This window comes from Canis lupus, chromosome 20 (genome assembly GCF_011100685.1).
Source record: "Canis lupus familiaris isolate Mischka breed German Shepherd chromosome 20, alternate assembly UU_Cfam_GSD_1.0, whole genome shotgun sequence".
In the NCBI taxonomy this organism is placed as follows: domain Eukaryota; kingdom Metazoa; phylum Chordata; class Mammalia; order Carnivora; family Canidae; genus Canis; species Canis lupus.
The window spans coordinates 27,548,370-27,556,332 of NC_049241.1; the positions used below are offsets into that span (position 1 = coordinate 27,548,370).

The 7,963-nt window shown below is 46.0% G+C and overlaps 1 protein-coding gene across 2 annotated transcripts in view; it reads right to left on the reverse strand.

Annotated features, from left to right (window-relative positions):
- Positions 1 to 7,263, reverse strand: part of ATXN7 (ataxin 7) — a 139,873-nt gene extending 132,610 nt beyond the window's left edge. The window contains exon 1 of one of the 2 annotated variants that reach the window (XM_038565937.1): positions 7,208 to 7,263. The gene's annotated coding sequence lies outside the window, so the exon portion shown is untranslated. Of the gene's footprint in view, positions 1 to 6,434; positions 6,766 to 7,207 lie in introns of those variants that run through there. The other variant, XM_038565938.1, reaches the window with a different exon arrangement.
- Positions 7,264 to 7,963: the final 700 nt, after the last annotated feature.

Sequence of the window (7,963 nt, forward strand, 5' to 3'; positions counted from 1 at the left end):
TCAAAACAGATTCTCCCTTTTAACAGTTTTTACACCTAGTCTTTTCTTCCATATACTTTAAAGATGACTAGAAAAGAGGAAGGAAATGCTTGCTTTAGGTCACCATCCATTCATCAAATATTTACAAAGTACCAACCCCCTGGGCAGCCCAGGTGGCTCAGCGGTTTAACACCACCTTCGGCCCAGGGCGTGATCCTGGAGGCCAGGGATCCAGTCCCATGTTGGGTTCCCTGCATGGAGCCTACTTCTCCTTCTGCCTGTGTCTCTGCCTCTCTCTCTCTGTTTTCTCTCATGAATAAATAAATAAAATCTTTAATAAAAAAAAAGTGCCAACTCCATAAATGCCAATGAGTTGTCAGCCCCTGAATACTTTTTTCGACAGTGTACACAGAGATAACACGCGAAAGGGAGCATGACTGATGATGACTAGGTTAACCTAGACCACACTCTTGATCAAGGTACCTAGTCTCATTAGAGGGTTTAGACTGGTCAGTGTAGCAAACAAGGCTCTGCCCTCATGCAAGCCTCTGGAAGGAGGGAAATATTAGCAGCTAATGTTATTATCACCAATATTATCATTGTCATTATTATTATTATTATTATTATTATTATATACCCTTACCCATCCCATCACTTCTTCCTCCTTAGTTACAGCAAAGCATCTGGAACTCTGTTAAGCACTCACCTCGTTTAATCTTCATGACAACTTAGCAAGGTATTGCCTACATTTTCATTCATTCATTCAGCTGTACACGCAATAAGGCTTGAACTCATGACTCCGAGGTCAAGAGTTGCATGCCTGTTCTACGGACAAGGCCAGTTAGGCACCCCAGTATTGTACACATTCTACAGATGAGGAGACTGAGGCCCTAAATGGATAAAAGTAACAAAGACAGTAAGTAATGGAGCTCAAGCTTTTAAACATTACCCTTTACTCCTCCCATACATGTGAACTCCTTATGATTTTAGAGGAATTTCAATGGGGAAAAATCTTTCACAGCAAGAAATGAGGCACAACATACTATCATGTAAATGTCTGTGTTTCAGTGAGTTTCTTCTGAAAACTATTATTTAGTCGTGTATGGATTTTTTTCCTTTCCTCTTAGAAAAGTCTGGAAAATATTTTTGCTTATTAGCAAAACACCACCTTCGGCGGTATAAAATATATAAAAATGGTATATGGTATATACCATTTGGTATATGGTATAAAATATACTTTTAAGGTATATGAGAAAGCATATTTCACCTCAGATACAACAGACTATGAAGGGAAATAGTCATGATAATTCAATTGGCCATAAATAGGATAGATTTTAATTACTGTATTTATTCTTCAATAGCTTTTTTTTTTTCAATAGCTTATTTTTTCCTGATTATAAAAGAAGCACATGCTACAGGAAAAGAAAAATTGAAAAATACATTTTTTTAAAAAATCACCCACAACTTTATTACCTACAGATAACAAGTTCCTGTTACTTGGTATATACCCTTTCAGATATTTTCCTTTAGGTTTCTATACACAGTACTTTTGATTAAAAAATCATTAAAAAAATTTTAAAAAAATTAAAAAATCATTTAAAAACTCACACATTGGGACGCCTAGGTGGCTCAGCGGTTGAACGTCCACCTTTGGCTCAGTGCATGATCCCGGGGTCCTGGGATCGAGTCCCACATCAGGCTCCCTGTGAGGAGCCTGCTTCTCCCTCTGCCTATGTCTCTGCCTCTCTCTCTCTGTGTCTCTCATGAATAAATAAATAAAATCTTTAAAAATAAATAAATAGTCACAAATTATATATATTCTCATGCTACCCTCTTTTTTCTAAACATCATTCCATGTCAATGAATGTTGACCTGCATCATTTTTTTTAAAGATTTTTTTTAAGTAATCTCTACTCCCAATTCGAGGTTCGAACTCACAACCCCGAGATCAAAAGTCACATGTTCTACCAACTGAGCCAATCAGGTAATCCCTGCATCATCCTTTCTAAAGACTGCACAGTGTTTCCCTGCATGGGCAGGTCCTGATAGACTTAATCCTTTATTATAGGCACTTGCATTACTTTCTTGTTTCCTATTACTAGAAAATGGGGCAGTGAGCAGTCTGGTACACACATCTATATGCACATTTGACCAATTATTTGCCATTTTATGACTTTGGATGCACATTGCCCAAATTGTCATCTAAGAAATAGGTACCAAACTTAGCTTAAGAAAAAAAAAAAAGGAAACTATTAATATTTAAGTATAACATGTTTTACTACTGTCTACATAAAGTATTTTAAAAACTGCATCTTATCTCTAAATATCTAAAATACTGATGCGTAACTCTGCTATTATGTGTACATATAGAAGGGGGAATATTCTAAAATACCCAATAACTTCAGCATAATGTAGTTTTGAAGTTAAACTAAAAAAAAAAAAAAACAACTTGCTGCAAATTAGTAAAGAATGTTAAAAGGCAGGAAGGGAGGCAAAAATAAACCAATCAGCTACAGCAATTGCCAGGTCACCAAATCTGCATCCCATACAATGACCAAGGGAGAAGGGTCAGGAGAGAGAGAAAAGGTAAAACTACAAGCAGCAGCCCTCAGAACTTCAGGGATGGCCAGATGAAATCACACACAGACATATACACCTACATGCGCTGTACACATCAATCCTGGAACTAATCTCCAGGGGTTAGAGCACAAGAGGACTCTTTGTGTGTTTAATTTAACAAAACATCATGCAGAAATTGGGGGGGAGGGGGGAGTCCGAATACAGATTTCCTTAAGGTAAGAATGTCTTGTTAGCAGCTTGAGAGCCTAGCATCAGTTACATCCCTTCCAGGATAAGGAAACAACAGGAACTTGAAGCATGAGACAGCTCCAAAAGCATAGATTCCTTTCAAAACCATCACACAGGACAGGGTTCAAATATTAAGCCTTATGGAAAACTGGGCAAGGTGAGAACATTTTTAGCAATAAATAAAATTTCCTGGTGATATAATAATGCATGTGCTAAGAAGGGAAGGCCGCTCACCATAACTAGGAACAACTAACCTGATGGGAGTTTCATCCTATTGGAGGAAGACAGGGGCCTTGGAAAATGCTGCCATACCAAAAGTATGGAATGCTTGAGGTGGCAAATGGCAACACATGTGCGGTGGTGGTGGTGGTGGTGATGGTGATGGTGATGGTGATGGTGGTGGTGGTGGTGGTGGTAGTGGCGGCGGCGGCTTGGTGATGCCACAGACCCCTAGAACTTAGGAGTCTAACATTTTTTCTAGGCAAAAGGTCAGCCTATGAGTCAAATCCTCCTGCTGGCTGTACACAACACATTAGTGGAAGCTATACCTATAACTTTGGCTGTCTAATTCTGGCATCTTAGAAATGCCTCCACAATTGGGTACCTGCATTGGTTTTCATTTAAATTACAAGTGAAGAGTAAGAGTTAAGAGGAGTCTTACACAGAGACAACTATGCTGTTGGTGGGCTGCTACTGTCTCTTTCTGCCCAGCACCAATGTCTCCAGCTTTACCAAGCGCACCACTATCTTCCTTCAACTTTCCCCCTGGATATCTACAAGGTAAGGACGCTTAATCCTAACTCATTTTTGAAAACCTAATTTTCAAAAAAGTTTCAATTATTGAGAAATAATATATATCATTACAATGTACCATGTTTATACATGTTCATTCTTATGTGTATTAGTGGTTACTGCATCTAGCTTCCAAGGCCTTCATATAGGCCCAATGAGGGGTTCAGATTTTTTTTTTTTACACAGGGAACTTCATTCCTGCCTCTTTATGCTTCTACTGCAGTAGGCTTTATCCACGTGAGGAACTGGAGGGTCAAGTAGGTTAAGCAACTACAGCAATTGAAAAACCCAGATTTGAACTTAAGTCTGCTTTGATGAGAAACCTTTTCCTATCATGCTCTGCTGCTTGGCCAAGGCAAAAATACATTTTCTTAGAATGATTACCTCTCAGTCACATTTGAGATTTGCTGGAGACCAGTAAGAGAGGGGAGCTGAGTGACCCATTTGCTCCAAGAGCTGGTTGTCAAGATCAAATCTCTGCTTATTGACCATCAATCTATCTGTTCTAAATTTTTAAATATAATTTAAAAACAGCCACAATGAACCCAGGACTAGCATGTCAAGCCCTTTATGTGTGTGCATGGTTTATCAACTAATAGGCAATACTTTATTATGGCAACAAAATGGAAGTATTTTTGCACCTCTAAGACCATATGTTTAGACTAAAGACAAGTTTAAACAGCAAGTAATGGGCACAAAGATCTCTATTTTCTTTTTTTTTTCCTTGTAAGAATTATTCTAACTCCCATTTTATTTAATAAAAACATACAACTGTAACGTTTTGGGGCTCTGGATCTCTTTTTATAACCACAACCACAGACCTTCTCCCTAGAAAGACACACATACACAAAAAGGTTTGGTCACAATTATAGGGAGTTCAGGAACCTTTGAAGCCCATTCATGGACCCCTAGAGGTCCAAAGACCCCAGGACAACCTTTGCTCTAAAAACATACTGCAGGGGCAGCCCTGGTGGCTCCAGGGTTTAGCACCGCCTTAGCACCGCCTTCGGCCCAGGTCCTGATCCTGGGGTCCTGGGACTGAGTCTCACGTCAGGCTCCCTGCATGGAGTCTGCTTCTCCCTCTGCCTGTGTCTCTGTCTCTCTCCCTCTCTCTGTATCTCTCATGAATAAATAAAATCTTAAAAAAAAAAAAAAACTTTTAAAAACATACTGCTAAAATGTCTACATCGTTTCACAGGCCCAGGGTAAAGACCTTAGAGCCAGCTCTCTCATCATCCATTTCAGAAGGCTAATGTTAAACAAACACTTAAACTTCCATAACTAAACCACCATACTCTCCAAGAAACCAGCAATCTAATGACTTGAGTAAAATCACCAAATCTAAGGTCATGTAAGTTCAAAGTTCAAATCATTTTTGTTATAGCTTAGAACCTGCTACTTCTTTCTGTCCACAACGGTTTCCCAATAACAGAAACATTAGTATGGCCCAGAGCTTGAGTCCTTCCTGTGTTTTTTTTTTGTTTATTTTTGGATTTATTTATTTATTTATTTATGAGAGAGAGAGAGGCGCAGAGACACAGGCAAAGGGAGAAGCAGGCTCCACGCAGGGAGCCGGAGCAGGACTCTATCCCAGGTCTCCAGGATCAGGCCCTGCGCGGAAGGCGGCACTAAACTGCTGAGCCACCCAGGCTGCCCGAGTCCTTCCTGTTTTAACATTCATGAATGCTTTAAGATATAATTATATGAAAAACGACTACTTTTAAAATTCACTAAAACATGTCCTTTTATGATAGGAAGAAAAGTCAATTAGGAGAATTCTTAAATGTTCAACATACAGATCTATATCAGTGCAGTTGCAAGTTAAATTATGTGGTTGGAGAGCAGATTTTTAAAATCTCACAAAGGCTCATATTTTGAGGTGTTTCAAACTACTTGGATCAAGAGCTTTCAGAGATGTTTATTTTTTAGGTATACCTCAAACTTTAAAGTCTTTCAAATCTCTCTTGGTCTTACTGGTTTACAAAATTTCTAGCACTGTCCACCGTATTTTTAAGTCACAAAATGAACATATACAAGTGTCTGGCCAGGACTCCATCTATGTATATGAGACTGGATGTCTTAGGAACATTTAACAGTTACAAGGGATGGTGATATTCTGCTATGCACAACACTAAAGATTATTTTAAATCACTAGATACTGTTTCAAAATCATTATATGATAAGATGAAGTTAACAGGTAGCTTACACAGAACACCATTTCACCACTCGACCAATTATCTTTTAAACAGTAACCATCCCCACCAAAACGCAGTTGGGATATATAATCAACTGGCACTCTCCATTTACAGTGTGTAGTACCAAAGATTCAAAGTAAGTCTTAAGAGTATCTTCTCTCCTTCTAAAACCAAGATGAACTGAGCCTGATGCCCATACACATACACACACACACACACACACACACACACACACACACACACACACGAGTTTCAGCCAGTCTTATTTTAAGGCCAGGGGGGGCTTCACACCCTTGAGGAGGGCAAATTATACTTCAGAATCTTCAAACTGATTTGTTTGTTTGTTTGTTTGGGGTGGTGGTGGTGGTAGTGGTGTTATTTTTTCGCTTGTTTTCGCCTTTCTGCCAAAAGTCAAAGGCGCTAACTGTTGAGAACACCACTGAAGAACAGGGCTGGAGTTTCGACTCCATACACGTGAATAAAATCTCGCAGATGCTGATCTCCGGGTAGAGGTTCAACACGTTTCACTGCCATATACGTTGGCATTTACGACTTCTTCCTCTTTGAAAGGACCGGAGAGAAAACTGGGAGAATGAACCCAAGTTTCCCAAGGAACCAGAAAAAAAAAAAAAAAAAAAAAAAAAAACCCGTCCAACTCACTTAACTGCTTCAGCCCGGATGTGAAGAGGTGGGGGGGAGGATCCTGGGGGGGGGGGGGTCAGGAAAGTTGGGCAATAACTCCACAAATCAACCAAAAGCGCGGCTTGGAACTCAGGCTTCCTGCAGCTTATGCAGCTCCCTCCATCTACCCCACTGGAGATCCCGTCAGCGGTGCCGGCTGTCCTCTCCTCTCGCCTCTCACCACCTCGATGTCGCCGCTTACGAGAAACTCATCCAAGTTGAAGCAAAGTGACTTTTGGGAAGAGATGCCGCCGTGACCTGCGCGCTGCTCCGGAAATGTGTCAACTCGGCACACACCAGGCAACGCTACTCCAGGAGCACCCCCCCACCCCCCACACACACTGCACTTTCAACTTCCCCTTAAGACGGGGACAATCGCATAGACTTTTTTTTTTTTGGAAAGTCAAAGAGGAAAAATATATAATAATAATAATAATAATAATGGAGCAGCCCGGCCGGGCCACGGACGCGCCCTCCGCGCCCCGGGGGCAGCCGCTCCGCCAAGTCGTCCTGCAGGTCTGCAAGTTTCTCGTGGCCCCGGTCGCCGAGCACCGGGAGGGGAGGGGAGGGGGGGCTCCCCCGACCTGGAAGCGGGGGCCTCGGGCTCGCCGGCCGCCCCCGCGCGAGTGCCCGCGTTCGAGCCCCGCCCCGGCGCGCGTGGGCGCCAAGTCCGCAGGAACCCGCCCCCCGCGCGCCCCGCCGCCCCCCGCCCCGCCGCGGCCGCCACCCTTCCACGGGCCGGGCGAGCTCACCTGGCGGCAGGCGGCGGCCTCCGGGGCGGCCTCTGGGCGTGGGGCCGGGCGGGGGGGCCGGGGCTGCAGCCGGGGCCGCCGCCGCCCCGCCGGCCTCGCCCCCACACGCGCCGGCCGCGGCCGCCCCCGGGCAGTGCGGGAGCGCGGGGAGCGCGGGAGCGCGGGTCCCGGGGCGCGGCGGCGGCGGCGTCTCAGGCGGCGGCTCAGTCGGCGGAGCGGGCGGAGCGGTGTCGGCCGCGGGCGCCGCCGCCTCCTCCTCCATGGCTGTTTACCCGCTGCATTGTGGGGAGTTTGACCTCCGCCGCCGCCAACCGCCGCCTCAGCCTGCGCCGCCGCCGCCGCCGCCGCCGCGGCACGCCATGGGAGCCGTGGACTGACGGTGTAGGCCCTGCCCCGCCGCTCCCCGAGCCCCGCGGGCCGCCCCGGACCCCGGCTCCCCCCTCGGGGCCCGCGGGCGCCCGGCCTGGTGCTCGGAGGCCGCGCGGGGCTCGGGGCGCGGGGACGGCTCCCCTGTCCGCCCTCCCGGGGCCCGCGTGCGCCCGGGCCGCTGCTCGGAGCGCGGGGAGGCTGTGCCGGGGGCGCGCGTGGGGCCCGGGAGCCGCGGGCGGGCGGTCCCGGGAAGGGGCCCGGGCGGTCGGCGGGCACACGGGGTCGGCGGAGTGGCGAAGGGGAGGAAGCGGGGGCCTGCGGGGCCTGCGGGGCCTGCGCGGCCGGCGGTGAGAGGGCTGTGGGGGGGCGCCACGGCCCGAGCCGTAG